This window comes from Cicer arietinum, chromosome 4 (genome assembly GCF_000331145.2).
Source record: "Cicer arietinum cultivar CDC Frontier isolate Library 1 chromosome 4, Cicar.CDCFrontier_v2.0, whole genome shotgun sequence".
Classification (NCBI taxonomy): Eukaryota; Viridiplantae; Streptophyta; class Magnoliopsida; order Fabales; family Fabaceae; genus Cicer; species Cicer arietinum.
Window position 1 is genome coordinate 46,866,230 of NC_021163.2, and position 12,060 is coordinate 46,878,289.

Genomic DNA, 12,060 nt, shown 5'->3' on the forward strand with positions numbered 1-12,060 from the left:
ATGTCAATGCTTCATCAACAAAGGTAAGCTCAATTGATGAGAGTAAGTCAAACAAATTGGTATCTTTTAGTGATGATATGATCCTTAAATGATAACTTGTGTAACACCCCGATTTTTATAATAAATTATTTTATTTATCTAATAGGATTTTAAACAGTTAATTTTGTATTGCGTGTGTTTAGAATACGTGTTGATATATAATTATGATTAATTTTCCTTACATGTGTATTTGCTATAGTGTGATTATTTTATAGATATTTAATTTAGTGAATAAGATAAATGGTTAATATTGTAGTTATTTATTCTATCTAATTATTTTTGTGAAAATTATTAATATTGTAATATGTGTATTTTGGAGAATAATACTTTAATTATTATGGGGGAATAAAATGAGTGATTAATATCATTTTTTGAACTTAAATTATAGAAATATAAGTTTGAGTCAAAATGCTATCAACACCTCTTATGTTTTCTACTTCAACTTGTTTTTTTATTAGGCTTTTGCTGATTTTATACTCCAGTTTACCTAAAACTACAAAGGGTTTTGTACTGTGCACCCCCCATTTTACCTCTCACCCCCCTAAATATTTTTAAAGACTACTTTTCCCTTTTTTAATTTATATAAAATAATGTAAAATTTTACCATTTCAGTTTTCCAACCCCCACTTTCGAAAATTATAAAAGAAAATTTAACTTTCGAAAATTTCAAACTTTCGACATGTAATTATGCAGAAAAAATTACTAATTTCGAAACTTTGAAAAAATACCAAACTTTCAAAATGAAATATTTCAGAAATTCTCGAAACTTTGGATGAATATGAAATTTTCGAAGTGTATTTTTCCAGAAAGCTTCGAAAGTTTGGATGAATTTGAAACTTTCGAAGCACATATACTTCGAAAATTTCAAACCTTCGAAGTAATTCCATTTCAAAACTTTCAAATTTTTTTAAAAAATTACTGAAACTTCCATTATCAAATTTATTACTATTAATTTATTACTATAAATGTATTATTATAAATTTATTATTATTTATTACAAATAAAAATGAATTTCAGAACTTTCCATGAATACCAAAGTTTCGAAAGTTTTGAATTGTTCAAAAGTTTCGAAAATTCTGAAATTTTCTATTTTGGAAGTTTCGAAAGTTTTGATAATTCTGAAATTTTCTATTTCAGAAGTTTAGAAACTTTCAAATTGATCAAAAGTTCCAGATTTATCAAAAGCTTCGAAAATATCAAAATATTTTAGAAAATTATGTTCGTGTTTATCAAAAGTTTCGAAAATGTCAAAAAAATTCACTTTTTTATATTTCGAAAGTTTGAAAATTTTGGAATGATAATATAAATTTTGGAAGTTTCGAAAAAACCGGGTGAATAATGGAGTGGTTAATTTTTTTAAGGGATGGAATGATATTTTTATTTGGAATGGGGGGAGGGGTGAGAAGTTAAAGTGGACGGGTGCATGGTACATTTCTCAACCACAAATCACAAGCAGATTTCTTGTTCCTACAACCTTGCTCGGCCGCCGGTAATAGCTCATCACCATCTTCACTTATTTATATCATTTCATGGTTGAATAACTCGTCACAATTTTTTCCACATCAATCATCTTCATGAAGACCTACTATATGAGACTCCCAACATAAGAAAACAAGTCACAACACATCTCAAACAACCGTTACATGTTATTTTTTTGACAACCGCAAAATCCTTCAAGGCCTCCAACCATCATATTTTAAATCACCATGCTCAACTCCTTTATCTACGAGGAGAACCGCAACCAAAACAACCACCCACGACCTAATTGAAGATTGTAACCATCGCTTTCAACTCTCTATTATGGCCGCTGTAGTGTTGACACGAAATAACAAAGACCGGTTATGTGATCTATGCGCCTAGAGCTTCGTCCTACAATATTTGTTTTTCAATTTAAGCAAAATCCGTGAAAATTCATTGTCGTCTGTGTTACGGTAAATGCTTTTCGATCAACCTAGCATTCATTGTTCATTTTGTTCTTTATCTGTCATAATTAAAGTTAGATGCTGATGCACTTTTAACTTTAATGTCAGTGTTGGTGTTATCCGTAAGCACCCTTTTGAGTCATCCGTGTCGGTAAGGTCCTCTGACCATTTTTTTTTCTTCCTTCCATAATTTCAACCTTGTTTCTACTCGTAATGTCATTTATTAAACATTTGATAATTTTTTTTTATCATCGTCGCAATTTCTCAGCTGCAATTTGGTTATTCTCTAAACCCGCTTTCAAACAATTTATTTTTGGATTGCTCAGACGTTGCTGAAATTTAATGTCTTATCGTGCGAAATTGCCAAACGAGGTATGGGGTGAGAGTGAGTTCGAATTCATGAGTGTAAATTAAGTGAGATGAACGAGAAAACCGTATTTCCCATAATTTATTTGAGGCTCGCTACGTACGGCTGAAGTCTTTTTCGAGTAATAATTGGCTAATGAGAAAACTTGAATTTTGTGAGGTTAAAATACGAGTTAGAAACTTTTACAGGGTGTTGTTTGATTTGACTTTGAAGATTGTGTGGTAGTTGAATTATTGAAGAATTGTGTATTTGACGTATTTTGTGTTTTGTTTATATCCACCCTTGATATTGTTATATGATATAAAATGATATTGACGTATTTGCATTTCAAGGTTAAGTTGTTTGTCATCAAATTTAACATGTATGGATTCTTCCACAATTCGAGTTTCCATATTAAACACTCTACTTAGATCTTTCAGAGTATCAAATGAAAGTACACTTTTGAGATCTATAATCAAATTTACCAAGGTTATCTTTAGTGTTCAATGTATAACAAGTACAACCAAATTGTTTAAAGTAAGAGATGTTAGGTTTTTTACCTTTCCATAATTCATATGGTGTTTTATTCAATATAGACCTAATTAAGGTTATATTTTGAATATAAAATGTAGTGTTAATTGCTTCAGCCTAAAAGTGTTTTGCAATATTCATCTCATTTAACATGGTTCTAGCTATTTCTTGGAGTGGTCTATTCTTTATTTCTATAACTCTATTTTGTTGGGGTGTTCTATGATAGAAAAAGTTGTGAGAGATTTCATTCTCATCATAGGTAGAGTTGGTATAAGCTATCAGAGTCAAATCTGCTTGCTCTTCGTCATCAGAGGATTCATCAGAATCATTCCATGTATTTGGATATTTTGACTTGATATGTCCAGATTCATTGCATCCATAGAAAATGATGCTTTTTTTGTCAAATTTATCACCATTTCCTATGTTGGACCTCCTGGAATATACTTGGGGAAATTTCTTCTTTCTGTTGTGCCATATCTGTTGAATTTTTCTATATATGAAAGCTAGTTCCTCTTCCTCTAAGTCTATATTATGATCCTTTGAATCTTCATCCTCTGAATCTGTTGTTGCCTTCATAACTTTCATCTGTTTGGATTTCAAAGACAAGATTGATTGCTTCTTTTTGGGCTCATCCTCTGCAAGTTCAATTTTATGTGATTTGAGAGAGCTGATTAATTCGTACAACTTAAGAGTATTCATATCCTTTGTTTTCTAAGTGGCAATGATCTTAGGCCTCCACTTGTTTGGCAAACTTCTTAGTATCTTCTTCACATGATCAGCAATAGTATAACTCTTCTCAAGTATCTTTAATATTGACCAGAGTTTGGAATATGAAAAACATTATTTTAATATCTTCATCTTCTTCCATCTTGGACAACTCATACTTTTTTACTAGGAGGTTGGCCTTGGCTTCTTGAACTTGTTTGCTTCCTTCATAGGTTAGAATCAAACTATCATAAATACTCTTTGATGTCTCCTTGTTGGTGCACTTGTCAAACTCCTTGAAAGTGATTGCATTTATCATAAATGTTATGGACTTATGATGCATCTTGTACATTTTTTTCTGATCAGAATCGATCTATTTCCTTGGAATCTCAATATCATTAATATTATTTGGAGCAGTATAACCATCTTTCAGTAAGTCTCGAAGTTCAGGATCTTGTGAAATAAAGAAACTTCTCGGCATGTCTTTCCAGTATTCAAAACGTTCTCCATCAAATAGATGTGGTATGTTGATGTTTCCTCCAACAACTTTTTCACTAAATCCATACATGTTGAACCATTGGATCTTTCCTCAAACACTGTAAAGTACTCAGCCTTGAGGCCCAACTCTGATTCCAATTGAAGGTGTAAACACGAGAAAAGGGGTTGAATTGTATTTGACTAAGTTGATAACTTTTTCATTTTTTGATTAAACTAGTTTCAACTTGATGATTTACTTGGAGTATAAGCAATAACAAAACTAAGGAGTGCAATAATAATGTGACACAAATAATTTATCTTGGTTCACCACTAGCTTGGCTACATCCAGTTCCTTCACTCATAAGTATTTAATCCACTAATTCAACAACTTGAATTACAAAGCACATGACCCTCAAAGCCAATCTTCTCAAACAGCCTGACAACCCCAGACTTTTAAGGAACACACATTGAACTAGCAATGTCAATTTACAAGAAAAGGGCGTTTGAATTGTAAATTCACCCTTTTAAAAGTTCCTGTTAAAAACTTAAGAAAATAATTCAAGATTGATCTTGGTTGTAAAAACACTTTGTTGTTAGTCTTGGAGAAGATTTCAAAATCTGAGTTTTAAACGTCTTTGAAATTGAATTTGATGAAATTCCAAAATGTTCTCCCTTTTTCAAATTTTTTGGAGAAAGTTCTATTTTTGTTCCAGAATGTTCTCCCTTTTTGAAGCTACCTGGAAACGTTCTCCCTTTTTCAAGTTTCTTGGAGAAAGTTATGTTTTTGTTTCAAAATGTTCTTATTTTCTAAAGATCCTTTTGTTCTTGATTTTTTTCATATCTTTTCTTGAAATAGCATGCAAATTCCATATGTCCAAATTTACGGCAATATGAACATTTGGTTTTGTATTTATCTTCTTTTCTTCTAGGAACAAAGAAGTTTTCATACATTTTTGTTTCAAGAAGAATGTTCCCCTTTTGAATCGTAGAACATTCTTGGTTTTCAGTTTCATTAGTTTTCTCAAGCTGAGATTCCTGCATGTTCTTCTGAAAATTTTCAATGGTATTTACCAATTTGGTTAAGTCATTTTTCAATTCATGAACTTCTATTTTTAAAGAGGTATTTTCTACTTTAGTTTCAGAATATTCTGGAAGATGATTTTGTATGGGTATCTCATTGAAAACCTTTTGTTGCTCAAACAGTTTTAAATCAGATTGATGTAGGCTTTGAATGACCTTCCTTAGTTCGTCATTCATTGCTTGTGCTTTCTCTTTTTCTACTTTTTCTTTACGAAGTTGTTCTTTTAATTAACCATATTTTTTAGCAAGAATGTTTGAATCGCATTAAAGATTATCAAATTCTTTTTCATTTGTTCACAAATAGGACAAAGTTCAGATTTGGTTACCTCATTATTTTCTAAGTTTTCCATTAAGCACATGTTGGCTTTTGACATTTACTTCTTCCTGAATCTTTTCCTCGAACACTTGTTAGGTGCTCAGCTTTAGAGACTGAGCTCTGATACCAATTGAAGTAGCAATGTCAATTTACAAGAAATGGGGGTTTGAATTGTAAATTCACCATTTTAAAAATTTCTGTTAAAAACTTAAGAAAATAACTCAAGATTGATCTTGGTTGTGAAAACAGAAAATGGAGAACGCTCTTGGTTTTAACCAGAAAATGGGGAACGTTCTTGGTTAGTTAAAATCAGTAATTCAGTTTATGAATTTAACTTGATAATCAATCAGACTAAAAGTAAATAGATAAGGGAATAAATACCACACAAGTATATATTCTGGTTCACCCAACACGGGTTACATCCAGTCCTCACAACCGTGAGATTTTCCACTAAGTATTCAAAACAAAGAACCTTCTTGGTTTTATAGCACCTAGCTCATATCAACCTTGATATGTTACAAAGTTAAAAAATTTCCACCCAGAAAGGAGTTCAATCAAGTCACCTATCAACCTTGATAGGATTTCTTACAATCTACCCAAACTATACTAAACTCTTATAGTTCGAGTTTTACAATAATAATGAGATTGTTTTATTATAATCTGAGAAGATTCAACACTTGTTTGAGTTTTGATTCTTTGACAAATAAATACACGAGAATGATTCTAGGAATCGAATGGGAAAAATTAGAATTGATTCAATGTATGTGAGTGAGAGAAATTCAAGTATGATTGAAATGAGTAATGAATTGCTTAGTACTTGAAACTCTAATTTTTCCTTGAGCTTGGCATTCCTTTTATAGGCTTTAGATCATTTAATAATGGTCAAAAGAGTTGTTGGTAGTGCTCTATTAGTTTTGACCAAAGACCAATTTATATGAATAAAAATATTCAAGTCTTTGAACACTTTTGAGTTCTATTTGATTGGTCTGGATTTCTTCATTCTTGGATAACAATGATCTTGTTTATTGGTCATTTAATCTTTAGATATATGATTGATGAGATCAGTTCAATATAGTGTTTGGATTCGCACAAAACAAGCTGAAGAATGGTGATATAAGGCTAGAGAATGATGTAACAAAGCTGGAGAATAATGGTCAGTAAGCTGGAGAATGTTCGTATCATTCAGGACTGATGTGATCATACTTGGAGAATGATGTTCATCATTCTGGAGATAATTGTTAATCATTCTGGAGAAAGACGTTTTTGGTCCTTTTGAGTGATTCTTTTGCCCATATGAAAGCTGTATATTCCTAGTATATGAATTAGAAATCCATTCATGATTTGCAAGAGCTTTCCTTGCATTAAAAATTGATGTGATCTTGCTTGTTAGTTCTTGATGCTTAGCTTTTGCGTTTGTTAATCTTTTTGGAGTAGATCTTTCTGGTATGATCTTTGTGTATCTACTTCTGGTACCTTTGTAATAGGGATTGGTTTATCAACACACCATAAATGTTCTTGTCTATCGCAAGCCATCAACTTTGGAGATTAATCTTGCTTTTTATTCTTGTTGCATTGTTTTGCTTTTATTGATAATTTTCTCTTGAATCTGCCCATAATTATATTGACTATATAATTATGTTCCTTTGTAGTAAATACTGAAAATTTGCAATGTAGATTGATGTACTTTCATTGCTCATACCGATCTTAAACTAAAGAAGACTTTGTTCTTTGTAAACCAGATTGTTCTTGGACTAATGCTGTCAAAACCAGAACGTTCTTGGATTAAAAACTGTGAAAAGGAGAACATTCTCCGTTTTTCCAACCTTCAATTTTAATAAGTAGAACATTCTTCGTTTTGCAGACTGCTGTCCATAATGATCAGAATGTTGTCAAGAATGTTATTTATTCTTGAATGAATTGCTTAGTACTTGAAACTCTAATTTTTCCTTGAGCTTGGCATTCCTTTTATAGGCTTTAGATCATTTAATAATGGTCAAAAGAGTTGTTGGTAGTGCTCTATTAGTTTTGACCAAAGACCAATTTATATGAATAAAAATATTCAAGTCTTTGAACACTTTTGAGTTCTATTTGATTGGTCTGGATTTCTTCATTCTTGGATAACAATGATCTTGTTTATTGGTCATTTAATCTTTAGATATATGATTGATGAGATCAGTTCAATATAGTGTTTGGATTCGCACAAAACAAGCTGAAGAATGGTGATATAAGGCTAGAGAATGATGTAACAAAGCTGGAGAATAATGGTCAGTAAGCTGGAGAATGTTCGTATCATTCAGGACTGATGTGATCATACTTGGAGAATGATGTTCATCATTCTGGAGATAATTGTTAATCATTCTGGAGAAAGACGTTTTTGGTCCTTTTGAGTGATTCTTTTGCCCATATGAAAGCTGTATATTCCTAGTATATGAATTAGAAATCCATTCATGATTTGCAAGAGCTTTCCTTGCATTAAAAATTGATGTGATCTTGCTTGTTAGTTCTTGATGCTTAGCTTTTGCGTTTGTTAATCTTTTTGGAGTAGATCTTTCTGGTATGATCTTTGTGTATCTACTTCTGGTACCTTTGTAATAGGGATTGGTTTATCAACACACCATAAATGTTCTTGTCTATCGCAAGCCATCAACTTTGGAGATTAATCTTGCTTTTTATTCTTGTTGCATTGTTTTGCTTTTATTGATAATTTTCTCTTGAATCTGCCCATAATTATATTGACTATATAATTATGTTCCTTTGTAGTAAATACTGAAAATTTGCAATGTAGATTGATGTACTTTCATTGCTCATACCGATCTTAAACTAAAGAAGACTTTGTTCTTTGTAAACCAGATTGTTCTTGGACTAATGCTGTCAAAACCAGAACGTTCTTGGATTAAAAACTGTGAAAAGGAGAACATTCTCCGTTTTTCCAACCTTCAATTTTAATAAGTAGAACATTCTTCGTTTTGCAGACTGCTGTCCATAATGATCAGAATGTTGTCAAGAATGTTATTTATTCTTGACAGTCAAGCTGGAGAATATTCAAATCTATCTAGCCTTGCTAATTCGTGATCTTCTCTCTTTGTGATTCGAGTAGTTTCTTTGAATCTGATCTTCTTAGTTTGTTCATTACCAAGTGTTGATGATATAGATGTAAAATTCAGAGGCTAAAATGTCTTTTACCTAGTAGAGATTGATTGTTCTTAAAGCTGACTTGATCATCCTTGGACCTGGAGAACATTCTCCATTTTCCAGATTTTGTCAGGAAAGTTTTTCATTCTTGTTTGTTCAGATTTTTGCTTTTCATGCTGATTTATTCTTTGCTTTGCTTGGATCCTATATTTGATTAATAGACTCAAAATCACAAGTTAAATTAAAATAACATTTAGAATCGTAATTAATATTCTTAATTAATTTTTTGTTTGTTTTCATCAAAACATTAAATTGAGATTTTGTCTTAACACACACACCTTGACTTTATCAGTCAAGTCTTCTCCTCAAAATCTAACAACCTCATATTGTTGAAGACACACTAACACCACTATCGGGTTTAAATACGAATGTCTGGAACTTGAGTAGTTGTTTCTAACAAGCTGATTATAACAATGACTATCACACTCTAAGAAAATAACTTAGAAATATTTCTCATTCTTCAGTCTTGAGTATTTATTTATAGATAAAATTAGGGCTTCAATTTATTCTTTGTTAAATTCTGAATTGTATCTTCATTCTTAGCTTGGTCAACAATAATCTTATTCAAAAATAATTATGAACAAGATGCTTTTTGATAATATGTTCTTTAGTCAATTCTTTATTTTTGAATCCAATCTGAGCTTTTCTTCTAGATTGATTATGTTCATATTTTGTTCAGATTGAGTTTGTAAATTCCTCAGATTGATACTGTTCGTATTTTGTTAAGGTTGAGTTTGCAAATTCTTCATATTGATATTGTTCATATTTTGTTAAAATTGTGTTTGTAAATTTTTCAGATTTATACTATTCATATTTTGTTAAGATTTAGTTTGTAAATTCTTCTAATTGATATTGTTTGTATTTTGTTAAGATTGCTTTCACAAATTCTTCAGATGAAACTTCCTTTCTATTCATTGCTTTGATCTGGGCGAAAGAATAGTGTTGAACCGGTTCTTGAACTTTCACAAGTAGGAATACGACCAAGTCCAATTCAGTATTTTGTCCTTTGTCAAAATATGAATCATATCTTTGCAAATAATAAATGTATCTTTTTTGTGAGTGTTTCATCTTGTAAGTAGTTTTTGATCATATCTTTTGTAAATAGTTTATACTTCTTGTAAATAATTCATATATTCTTGTAGATAAATCTTGATCAAATCTTCTTGTAAATAATTCATGTCTTATTGTAAATAAATCTTAATCAAATCTTGTTATAAATAATTCATATGTTGATCGTATCTTCTTCAAATCTTGACCATATCTTCTTTTCAAATTGGTCAATGATTTTCTTCAATTATAAATCTAAATCAAATCTTATTTTAGATTGTCTTCAAAAACATGAATATTCTTTCATACTCTATAGAGTCAAATATATTGTTCTCATAAAATACTTTTGTTAACATCAAAACTCTAAATATAAAATCAACTTGTTCCAACAACATAAACCTAAGTTATAAAAAATGTATAAGAAATTCTTCAAATTAAACAAGTTTTTAACTCTTGGGTGGATATTATATAACCTAGCTTCACTTTGCATATTATCTTTTATTGCCCTAGAGATGGCCTCTCTAAATAGTTATTCATTGGCTGCAGAACTATTATGCAAATATCTAATAGATGTCACATTTTTATCTTCATGAGTATATCTCTAAAAATGTTGCATTACCTCCATCATGAGCAACCCTATGATTTAAATAATCATTAGTGACAATAATATTTAGATATATCATACTAGCTACTATAATCTTAAATGTCAATTTGCTTCCAAATAAAAATATATATGATGATTTTGAATATTATTCTTTTTTAATAAAATAAGATCCTACATCCAAATGATTTTCAAAATCCAACTAACTTTAAATAAAATAATCTTATCATGAAGATGATTTTTGCCCTCTTCCAAACTTATTGTCCTCTGGAATTAATTAAGAGGAATATTACAAGTGTTGCAGAGCTTGATAAAAATAAAAATTATAATTTGATCATCTTTATCTAACACCTCCAAAACAATTGCACCTATGTTGTGCACCACCTACACATTCAAAGCACTTTTTGGATGCAGTGAACAATTAGCATCATTCGAACCTTGTAGTGCCTCATGATTACCTAATGTTTGCTTTCTTGCCTCTTTATTCGACTCCACCAAAGCAATTTTACCCACCGAAGCAATTTCACCATCATCACGAATAAACGACATGCCAATCGAATAAGACAATTTCATCCGTGCCAAAGAGAGAAAGCCCTAGCTAGAAATCAACACGTGAAGATAAACTTTATAGCTAATGAATTTATTGCAAATGTTTGTTCCATATGTCACTTAATTATTGTTTGATTCAAATAAATGATTATTTTAACAATGGTTTTAATAATGTAGTAAAATTAAAATATAATCGTAGTGTTGTAATTTTGTACTACCTTTGTTTTTAAATATAAGTAATCTTTGAGTAAATCACAAGAGCTAACAAAGTTTTTTATATTATTAAAGTCTGTTGACAATTGTTGATTAATATGAATTTATAAGTTTATCTTCTAGAAGAAAAAATTGATTAATATTTTTATTATAGTATTTATTATTGATTGTAATGAAATAATTAATATCGGTGAAAATTTAATAGAGGTCTTATACAAAAGGACAATGAAAAACTTAAACAAATCCTATATTTAAGAACAAAAGTAATATTTAGTTACTTTGTTACTATAGATTCAATAAATTTTTGCTGAAATTTGTTTATGACGAATAGAATAATTACGTATTTAATGTTTTTTTTTTTTTGCCTAAAATGTCTTTTTGATCTTATTAGTTTTACAATATGACGATTTTGATCCCTATTTTGAAATATTATTTTAACTAGGGTGAACCATATGGGTTGATAGAAGAAAATATAGTTGTTGTTTTCTTTTCTTTTTTTAGCTCTTTTTGATCCATCTATTGGAGAGGGGTGGTTTAAGGCTATTTTATGGTCTAAAATCAATCTCTCAAACTCATTTTTTTTTTCTCCTTTCAATTAAATAATTATTTTCACATTTACTTAGTTTTTTCCATTTTGATGCGGTGTTTAATTTCTCGTATTGGTCTCGTGTTCGTTTCATTCAGATTGGTAGGTTAACTTCAATCAAGTGTAGACTTAAATTTAATCAATGATTTTGATGTCGTCAACGTTACAACTTCAAGTACATGTGTATTTCAGACACTTCAATTTTGTCATATTTGTAGACTTGGACATAGTTGTAGACATTTTATTGTTTTATATGCTATTAATTTAGATGACGTGAGTTTGTTTGCAGATTCATTATTTTTTACTTTAGCGATTTTAAATTGTATCGTTATTGATCAATATAATTTCTAACAATATAAATGAATAATTATCATTTTTTTACTTCCACACACACACACACACATATATATATATATATATATATATATATATATATATATATTTTTTTTTTTTTTT